Here is a 9253-nt window from a genome sequence, read left to right as displayed (position 1 = left end):
AACAAACCATTATAAAGAAGACAGATAATGTGCTTTTTTGAAAGTACAAGAGAGACAAGGAAATGGAAAACCAAAACATTGACTGATTTATAAAACATTTCCTTTTCATACTCAAATAAAGGATGAAGAAAATAAAGACTGAATTTGTTTAGCAGGTACATCTTTTTGTTTGGTTTTGCTTTCGAGATTATGTCTCACTGTGTAGCTCTGGCTGGGTTGGAACTCACTAAGTAGACTAGATTGGCCTGGGACTCACAAAGATCCACCTGCCTCTGCCTTTTTAATGTTGGGCTTAAAGTTGTTCACCACTATGCCTTGTCTCAGCAGATATATATATTATATGTAACTCGGTGTCTGATTTTCTCAGTACCACTAGTTACTAGGTTTATATCCTTAAATAAAATAAGTATATTCTAAGCCTTGGTTTTCTTACCAACTAAATAGGAAAACATTTCAAAGCGAGTATACATCTTTTAAGATTGTTGCCTTGAGTAGTGAAATTAGTATATACAAAATGCTTAGAGATTGTTGCTGGTATTTAAGAATCAGTACATATTAGTCATTCGGGGGTCACTTGGGAACATGATGTGGGGCACAAAGAGTTTCATTCACATTCAGTGTGATGACTTAGCTCTCTGTGTCTTAATGTCATCTGGATAATAGAGAAAAAAATTAACACATATAAAATCATAGGGTTTCATCACTTTCAGACCCCTTGCTTTGCTGTATTTATTTAAGATTTCAACTTCAGCGGCATGTTTGAATCAGACCTCAAAGCCACATTAAACTTCGAATTGTGTTCCTTTTATAGGATGTCAGAAGATTTGTCCACTGTGCATCACCAGCCCTTTAATCGCTGCTCCACTTTCTCAGTCTTTTATATCTCGTTCGGCCTCTGGGAATGGCATTATCTCTCTCTTTGCCTTTAGATATCACCGTAGAAGCTTTGTGTCTAACTGTTCTAAAAACTTAATATGTTCACGCAGGCTCCTTTGGTTTTGAATGCTATTATTGGGGGTGGGGTGATAAATATAGAACCCCTATTTATTTTTCATATGGAAGTCTTGAGAGCCTCACCCTTGTCACACTTGCCAGCAGTAGGCTTTTTGCAAAGCTTGCTTTCTGCTTTTATCAAACTCAGCCCTGGCTGGCTTGGGAGCCTAATAGCCACAGGCTGAGCTTCAACGCCAGCTTTCTGTAATCCTGCCGGCTCTCCTCTTCCTCAGCATACACATAATCACCCCATCTCAGTGGGGTACTAGGCGAGATAAAAGAAAGGAGGAATAATCAGAACTGTGAAACGGGAAGACAGGAAGATGGCTACATGGGGGTGGGGGGGTGGGGGGTGGGGGGGGTGGGAGAGGAAACGGGAGCCATGAGAATGAATCAAGAAATCAGCATTTATCCGGGATTCACTGTGTGCCTGGCACAGTGCTGCCTGCTTTCTGTGTATGATGAGTCTATGGCATCCTTACAGGCCAAATAAGGGGACCATTATTCCTCTTCAGTGAATGTTGACATCCAGTATTACAGGTATCCAGCCAACAACTTGATATCGTGCAGTTACCGAGTGAGTGATGGGAATCTAAGTTTATGTGCTCCTTGTTCTATTTATCTTCCACCTAAAGGAAGGGTTCATGGGTGTATTTGAATGTTGTAGGGAACTGAGATGGGAAAAATTCTTACTTTCTTTTTTCCTTCATTCCTTCCTTTCTTTCCAGTAAGCTCTACCAATATATTTACAATTGTAATATGAACAGTGATACAAATGTCTTTACATTAATATTAGGAACACAAAGTCCCATAGTTGAGATGAACAAAAATATGAGTTTTTAGGACATTTCAAAGGGGTGAAAAATGTATCGAATGTTGCTGAGTTTTAATGTGAGAATTTCTTTATCAAAAGCTTTATTGATTTATTCTGTAAAGCAAATGAACATTTTGTAGGTAGGGGAAAGTAACTCACATTCACAGATATTTTATAAAGTTATTTCTCATTTGTTGGCAGGAAATAGTTAATAAAATCTTTGAACCCCAAAGTGCTTGTTTTTACATAATTAATTGGTAATACCAAGTATTTACACTTATTTCTGTTCTAACCACAGTCAAATGAGAGGTTGAGAATTATCTGTTCCCATTAATTCTTTGTCAGTCTCTGCAATACTTCAGTGAGCACCCATTTTGTGCTTACTACATAGACAATTTTATAAGTACACATGCTTACAATATACACAAGTTGCAAAATCCATTGTACCAGCCGTGAATTCTATACTTCTAACAATAAAATTTACTATGTAATCTAGAAAATGCAAAACTGAGTAAATGAAATTTGATCTGGGCATTGACAAAACACAATGGTAGATTATAGATAGTACTAAGAAGAAAAGAAATATGTTATAGGTAGAGGAAAATAAAACCCCAACAGCAGGATTACTGAAGCATGCTTTGAAGAGGCAAGTTTAAAAACATGTGCAAAGAGTGATTATGTGTTGAATGTACCAAATTGCTGGATATGGTGACTTGTAACTGTAATTCCACTACTTGGGAGGGTGGTGCATGAGAACTGAGATTCTGAGAACTGGGATTCTGAGGACAGTCTGGGATATATAGTCGGTTCATAGTGAGTCAAAACTCCATAACAAAAATCTATCTTAAAAACACAAGAGTTGGGGGGTTATCTCAGTGCTAGAGTATTTTCCTTTTATTCCCAAGGCTCAGAGTTTAAAACCCATCACAGGACAAAAAAGTATCATTTCCCAGACACATCATTTTTTTCCAAATGTAAATAGGTGATAGCAAATCTAGTATATATGACAGCTTTCATTTGCTATTCATGGAAAAAATATTGCCCTGTATCAGCAGTTCTCCACCTTTCTAATGCTGCAATCCTTTAATACAGTTCCTCACATTGTAATGACCACCAACCATAGAATAAGTTCATTGCTACTTTGTAACTGTAATTTTGCTATTTTTATGAATCTTAATGTAAATACATGATATGCAGAGTATCTGATATGAAACTCCGTGGGGATCACGACCCATAGGTTGAGAAACATTGCTCTAAAGAGCAGCTGTGAGTGATGTCTCACACTGTGTGCTCCGTGTGAGGAAGGCTGATTGCTAACCTGTCAGTCACACGACCCAGGACGCGCTATTGGAAGACAGAGGCTGAGGTGTTTCTGCTCCTGCCTGATGACTCTACAAGGAAATTAAACCAGGAGCCTCAGAGTTGCCTTCCTGGGTATTTTAGTTTCCTTTTCATTTCATTTCAATTTCTTGAATCTTCAAACTGATCCTTAAATGAGCAAAGGAACTCTGTGCCTATGGCTGAAAGGCATTCTTATGCTATTCATTAATATTCCTTTGAGACACATAGTCAGAGAGGCTTCTAAAACATAATTATACTCCAAGGAGACTCAATTATATTTTTGAAAAATTCTAATGGAGAGGTTACTTTTCATATCAAACACAGCAATCGGCACCTGTTCAGAATTAAGGGTGAGACCTTTCCTTTACGAATACAAATGTCACTGTGTAGGGACAATTCATTATAAACAGGCAACTTGGTTGGTATCTTAGCAAGTGGAGGTTTCTGTGTCATTTGTACACATACTAGCAAGAGACTCCACCTTAGCATGTGCAGAGGAGGAAAGACGACGAGATGAGAGTTCCAGCTGGACTCTGTTTTATGCTGTCCTTGGCCCTTTCGTCACTTCATTGAGCCACCATTTTCCATCTATCCTTGGGGAGAATGCTATGTCACAGCATGAGGCTTGGAAGCGTCTTGTGTGAAAATGCTGAGAACTATTCATGGCAAGGAAACTGGAGTTTAATGTACTTGTGGTTATAAGAGATTCATATAAACTGTATGTGCATCAGCACTGAAGACAACTGAAAATGTAGAATTATAACATCTTTAGTCTCCATTTGATGGACAAACTGCTGAAGGCTGAATATTAAAAACATAAGGTTTGAAAACTGTGAATGAATTTTGCTGCCTTATAGAAGTTTTATAATATAATTGTTAGAGGAATTAATTGGTTTAAGAACCATTTCAGTTATTGGAATAAACTGTTTTCTATTGGTGGTTAATATCACTCATATATTATATATATTTATATTATATATACACCCTGGGCTGTACCAAAGTGAAGTGTCACACAAGCACCAATGTGAGTAGATACATGCAAAAATAAATAGCAGTTACATAAGAGTTTGTGCCATCTATCACTGCGTTAAACATGTAAATGATAGGAATCACATTCTATGGAATTCCCATTTCTTCATAGGAAAATGAATAACAGGAAAGATAATGAAAAGATTACAATATTTTGGGGTGCAGATTACTGTTTTCCTGCTGTTATGTGTGAGAGGAGCAGTAATCCTTCTCCAGAACCCTCACAGCCTTCAGTTCAGCTCTTACATGTTGCATTGACTCATTCTGAGGTATTGCTAAGAATTTTAAACATTTTAAATGCCCAGTTTCCATAGGAAATACTGTGTGTTAACCTCTTAGAACAGAGGCTAAGACAACCTTCTCTTGACTCTAGGCGGACATTGTAAAAGTTTGTCATGTATATACATGCATTGCTTTATGTAGTACTTATACTGTTTTGTAATTAATTTTATATCAAGTGCTAAAGAATACATACCATTTCAACAAGATCCACTTCATCTTAAATCTGCTGATTATCATCTGATTTGTTAAGAATACATTCTTATTGAATTAAATAAATACATTGTTAAGAATGTTTCCACAGCAAGAGCAAAATTATTTCTTAAATTTTCTGTGTGTCAATTTAAATGAAGGCTAATGCATTTGGAGTTAGTGTTGTATTTCTTTCCCTTCTCAGACTTTGTGGTAGATAAGCCTTTTTGTCTGCCATCTAAAAGCATTTCAGTTTTTCTGTGTTTTCTGACTGCAGCTTGGATGTCCTCACTGTCACTCTCGGCTGCAGTATTTGCCTAAGAGCAGCGTGCACTCAGTTATGTTGGAGAGGCAGCACAGGCCTAACTTCTGTGTCTGGTGGTGGCCTGGCTTGTCCAGAGAGCATCATGAAGTATGTGCTCTACTTCGGGGGCTATTATTCATTTTTCTGTCTAATAAATAAATGCACTATATGCCTAGCATGCATTTATTTATTTACTAATTATAGAGATCTCTATTGTTTATTCTTTTCCTCATATTTGCGTGTCAGGGGTTATCAAATTTGTGATGAAGAATACTAAAGAACTGTGAGAATCTAGACACCCTTCAGGGATTTTTCCATCTTTCACCACAATCACAGATCTGGAGAGAGAATCACACCTTTGCTGTTTCTGAGAGTCCTTATAGTTGGCCACCACTCATTGTCTTGGATTTTTTTCATACTTGCATAAAATCAGCCCCTTTCTTGGACTTAGATGAATGATAATGCAGGAGTGATATCCTTGGCAAGAGCTCTTTCCGAATTTTATTTTGAATTAATTTTACTACATAGCTTTCGGGATGGTGAGATGGAATTTACTATGTAGGCTAGGCTTGTCTTGAATTTGGAATAATCCTCCTGCCTCTGGGTCCAAATTCCAGTATTAGAGATGTGTATCACTGTGCCTGGTCCTTTAAAACGTTTGAGACATAGAAAATGATTCTGCAGTGAAATCATACAGTGGATAAGGGTTGAACCATTCATTATAAGTCCCTTCCCTCTTAGATACTATATTCTCTTATTTAACAGACATTTTTCTGACGTCTTAGCCTAGGTTTCCTGCAAGAAGCACTGACTAAGATAAGGGTTCTGATAGGCATGTAGCTTATTTGGGGAGTGATTCCAGAGGACTGGAATGTGGGCATGCGTGGGTAGCATCCAAGAGGGAATTTGTGAGTTGTTGATGCTGTGTTTTTTATCCTCTTAGAACCCTGTAAGGAGTTGGGGGAGAATATGTCTCAGAATCAAACATATAAAGGATGAATCTGTAGCATATGTGTGCTGGCATGCTCTCCAAGATATCTCAAGAATACCGCGACTTTCAAAATAACTAGGAGCATCTTGAGAGAAACAATAAATCCTAGAATCCGGTCTTGAAACTGCAGTCTCAAGTTCCTTCACCAGAAGTAGAAATGAGCTTCCTTCCACAGTTTACTGCACGTACCACATCCTATTCTAGTCCTGTTGTTATTAATGTGACTGGTACTAGAATTCATTCCTTTCTAGAATATATCTTGGATATCTAATTCTGTTCTTCTAGTTTTCAAATGAGAAAACAGGGACTCAGAAAGGTCACTTGAGTTTTAAAATCACACAGAAATTCAGAGGAAGCCTATTTTTATCCTAAAGGGATTTTATGATCCTTTGTTTAAGCCCTGTCTGCCACAATTCACTGTCTTCAAAATATGCAAAAAGCATGTGAAATCAGGTTCTATTTCAGTCACATAAGAATCTTAAATCCCATCACCCTCTGAGGTGAGATAGTCAGCCTCAATATAATACAGTGAAGATGCTTGCAAGAAGTCTCCTTTTGGTAAAAATCACTCTTCATCAGCATCTGTCAACTTCCAGATCAACGTGGGATTCTGATTTATGGCAGTCCCATGTAACTAATTTTAATGAATACAGTCAGAAGGGAGGTAATGTCTATGTCTTCTGGGTCAAAGCATTTGCTTTCTTAGTTTCTAATTATAAGAGATCCCAAACTCATTTGGAGAGAAAAGCAAGTCATTCTATATTTCTTGAGTTTTCTATCTGTTTCATTGATTGGTGACCCCATTCATGAAAAATCTAGTTTTGTGATGATTGATGCATATTGGCAAAATTGTCTAGCAACTGACCCAGATATCAGGAATGGCTTTCCTCCCTGTGGTATCCTGTATGCTGGACATTGCATATGGACCTCCACCTTCAGGGAATCCAATTAACTATGCCACACCTACATTCCAAAATCTATCTTTGTGTTCATTCAGAGACCACAATTCCCACAAGCATTCCCCAAATCTGTGGTCAGCTATGGTAGGGGTAATAAAATACAATTCCCTCTAAATACTTTAGTCTTCCTTGACAGCTAACTTTGGCTCAAACACTTCTTAATGACCTTACCATAAGTGTTCTGGACGGTATATTTGTCTAAAATATACCTTTTATCTCTCCTTGCCTCTTTTTTATTAGAGCTTGGGATTATTGTACTTTGAGCACTCCCCCAGCTTTCTCATTCCTTCACTATTTTTCTCTTGCACAGACATTTTTTTCTAAAGCATTTTTAACCCCCAAGTTGCCATTTGCTTTGGAAAACTCAGATTGATGCACTCTTCATGTTAAGACTAAGACTTTCCCAAAATATACATTCTTTTAGGGTGTGTTTATTTAGTAATAAGATTGATTATCCTAGAATTATTCATTTCCATTAGTTTAGAAAGCCAAAAAGGGTGCTTAGATACTGACCTGAAATTTCTCAAGATGTAGAGCAATAGCTTCAGAATCAGTTGTGCTTATTTTAAATGGTCTCAGAACTGCTAAATTGAGTTGCCAAGAATGCACCTCAAAATCCAAAATTTAAACTGGCTCTAATTTTTACTGTACATGCTACAGAGTGGGTAATCAAGTTCACAGAACTAAAATCCAGCAGAAAATTATTCAACTGATCAAAGTAATGGTTCAGTTTAAAATACGGAAGCCCTGATTCCAGAGTCAACACATTATTTATAAAGAGCACTATATTATATCACAAGTGTCTTGAAGCTGAAGAAGTTCTTATCCTCACGGTAATTGATGAGTTTAGTAACAATGAGGACTTATGGGAAACATGTTTTATCTCATTAATACACATGGTGCCTGCCATTGCCTTGAAAAATCTGACCGTGATCTCTGGTCATTTTCACAGGACTTGGTAAGATGGTGGCTAACAAACAATAATAGGAGAGAAATGAATGACCATGTTTACTGGAGCTTCTAAAAACTTCCTGGGTAGTGATGTTATTTAAGCAGGTTAAAAATGACATCTGGAAGATTATTTTGGGATAGACTTCTGAGTGATTAGTTGATGTTTATTTTGAACATTGAAATAATGAAGTCATGGAAATGTTGATCTAGTTATGGGCAATTTAGTAACTACATTAGATTTTTTTAAACACATTTCTAGTCAATACAATAAAAGCAACTGATGTTTTAGTTGGTGTAATTTAGTTACATTTATGTGTCCTGTCAAAAATAGAATGTAGTTTTGTATGAAAGGAAAGGAAAGAAAAGTTAGTACCCTCCTTGAACACCATAGAAGAAGTACTTAGGTCTAACAACATGCACATGGTAAAGGTATTGTCACCTACTTTTTGGCATCTAACCACTGTTTTTTTGTTTTTGTTTTATTATTATTATTAAAAGGTGAAAATATGATGTAAAAATAAAGGTAATTTTGACAATTGATGAAACGGCTCATTAAAATAAAACACAGATGGAGGCCAGGGATACTAGTGGGTAAAGTGTTTGCTTTGTAAAGACCTGAGTTTAGCTCTCCAGAACACACGTAAAAAGTTGGATATGGGTATATGCACTTATAATGCCAGCACTGGGAGGCAGAGACAGGAAAAACTTATGCTCAATGGTCAGCCATTCTACACAATCAGCGAGCTATGGTTCAGTGAGTGATCTTGACTGACAAAGTGAGATGGAGGACAATACAGGAAAGCATCTGACATGGACCTCGGGCATCCATACATACATGCACAGGTATACATACCTGTACACACATGCATGCACCACACATTCACACCAAAAATTAAATAAAATAAAATGACTTGAAATAAGAGCAAAGAGCTGAGTTTGGATTGGCACTTGAGTGAGAACATTACCATGAAGGCAAAAATCTGCCTAAAAAGGAAAGCAAATATGTACAGTGAATGAGTATAAAAGAAATGAGGCATGGCTGTAAACCACAGTTGAGACAGAAGTTAATATTTCACAGTCAGCATCAGAGCATGCTGAATTCTATATTCCTCAGCTGTTTTCAGCTTGGAAAGGAACAGTGAAAACATGGAGTGTTACGGAAGACACAAAGGAAGAAAAGAGGGATCCAAAGAAAATGTAGGTGCCCTGGTTTTGTTCTTTCCCCAAAGCATGATCTTTCCTTTCCATGAAAATATTCCTTCCAATGGATAATCTGGGGCACGTAAAGAGAAGAATTTAAATCAAAGAAACATTTGCTTGTTCAGGTGAGTGGAAGACAGAATGTTAAGAAAGCCTGTCAGCTCCACCACAAGAGAAATCATATTAGTTCTGTTTATTAC

General features: G+C 37.2%; 1 non-coding gene across 1 annotated transcript; it reads left to right on the top strand.

Moving 5' to 3' along the window:
- The first annotated feature begins 8195 nt into the window (after positions 1–8195).
- LOC121827774 (U6atac minor spliceosomal RNA) lies at positions 8196–8322 on the top strand. The gene has a single exon (XR_006070072.1). It is a non-coding gene; the product is annotated as a U6atac minor spliceosomal RNA (small nuclear RNA).
- Positions 8323–9253: the final 931 nt, after the last annotated feature.

Source organism: Peromyscus maniculatus, chromosome 2 (assembly GCF_049852395.1).
Source record: "Peromyscus maniculatus bairdii isolate BWxNUB_F1_BW_parent chromosome 2, HU_Pman_BW_mat_3.1, whole genome shotgun sequence".
NCBI classification, from domain to species: Eukaryota; Metazoa; Chordata; class Mammalia; order Rodentia; family Cricetidae; genus Peromyscus; species Peromyscus maniculatus.
This window is presented reverse-complemented; position numbering and strand designations above follow the sequence as displayed.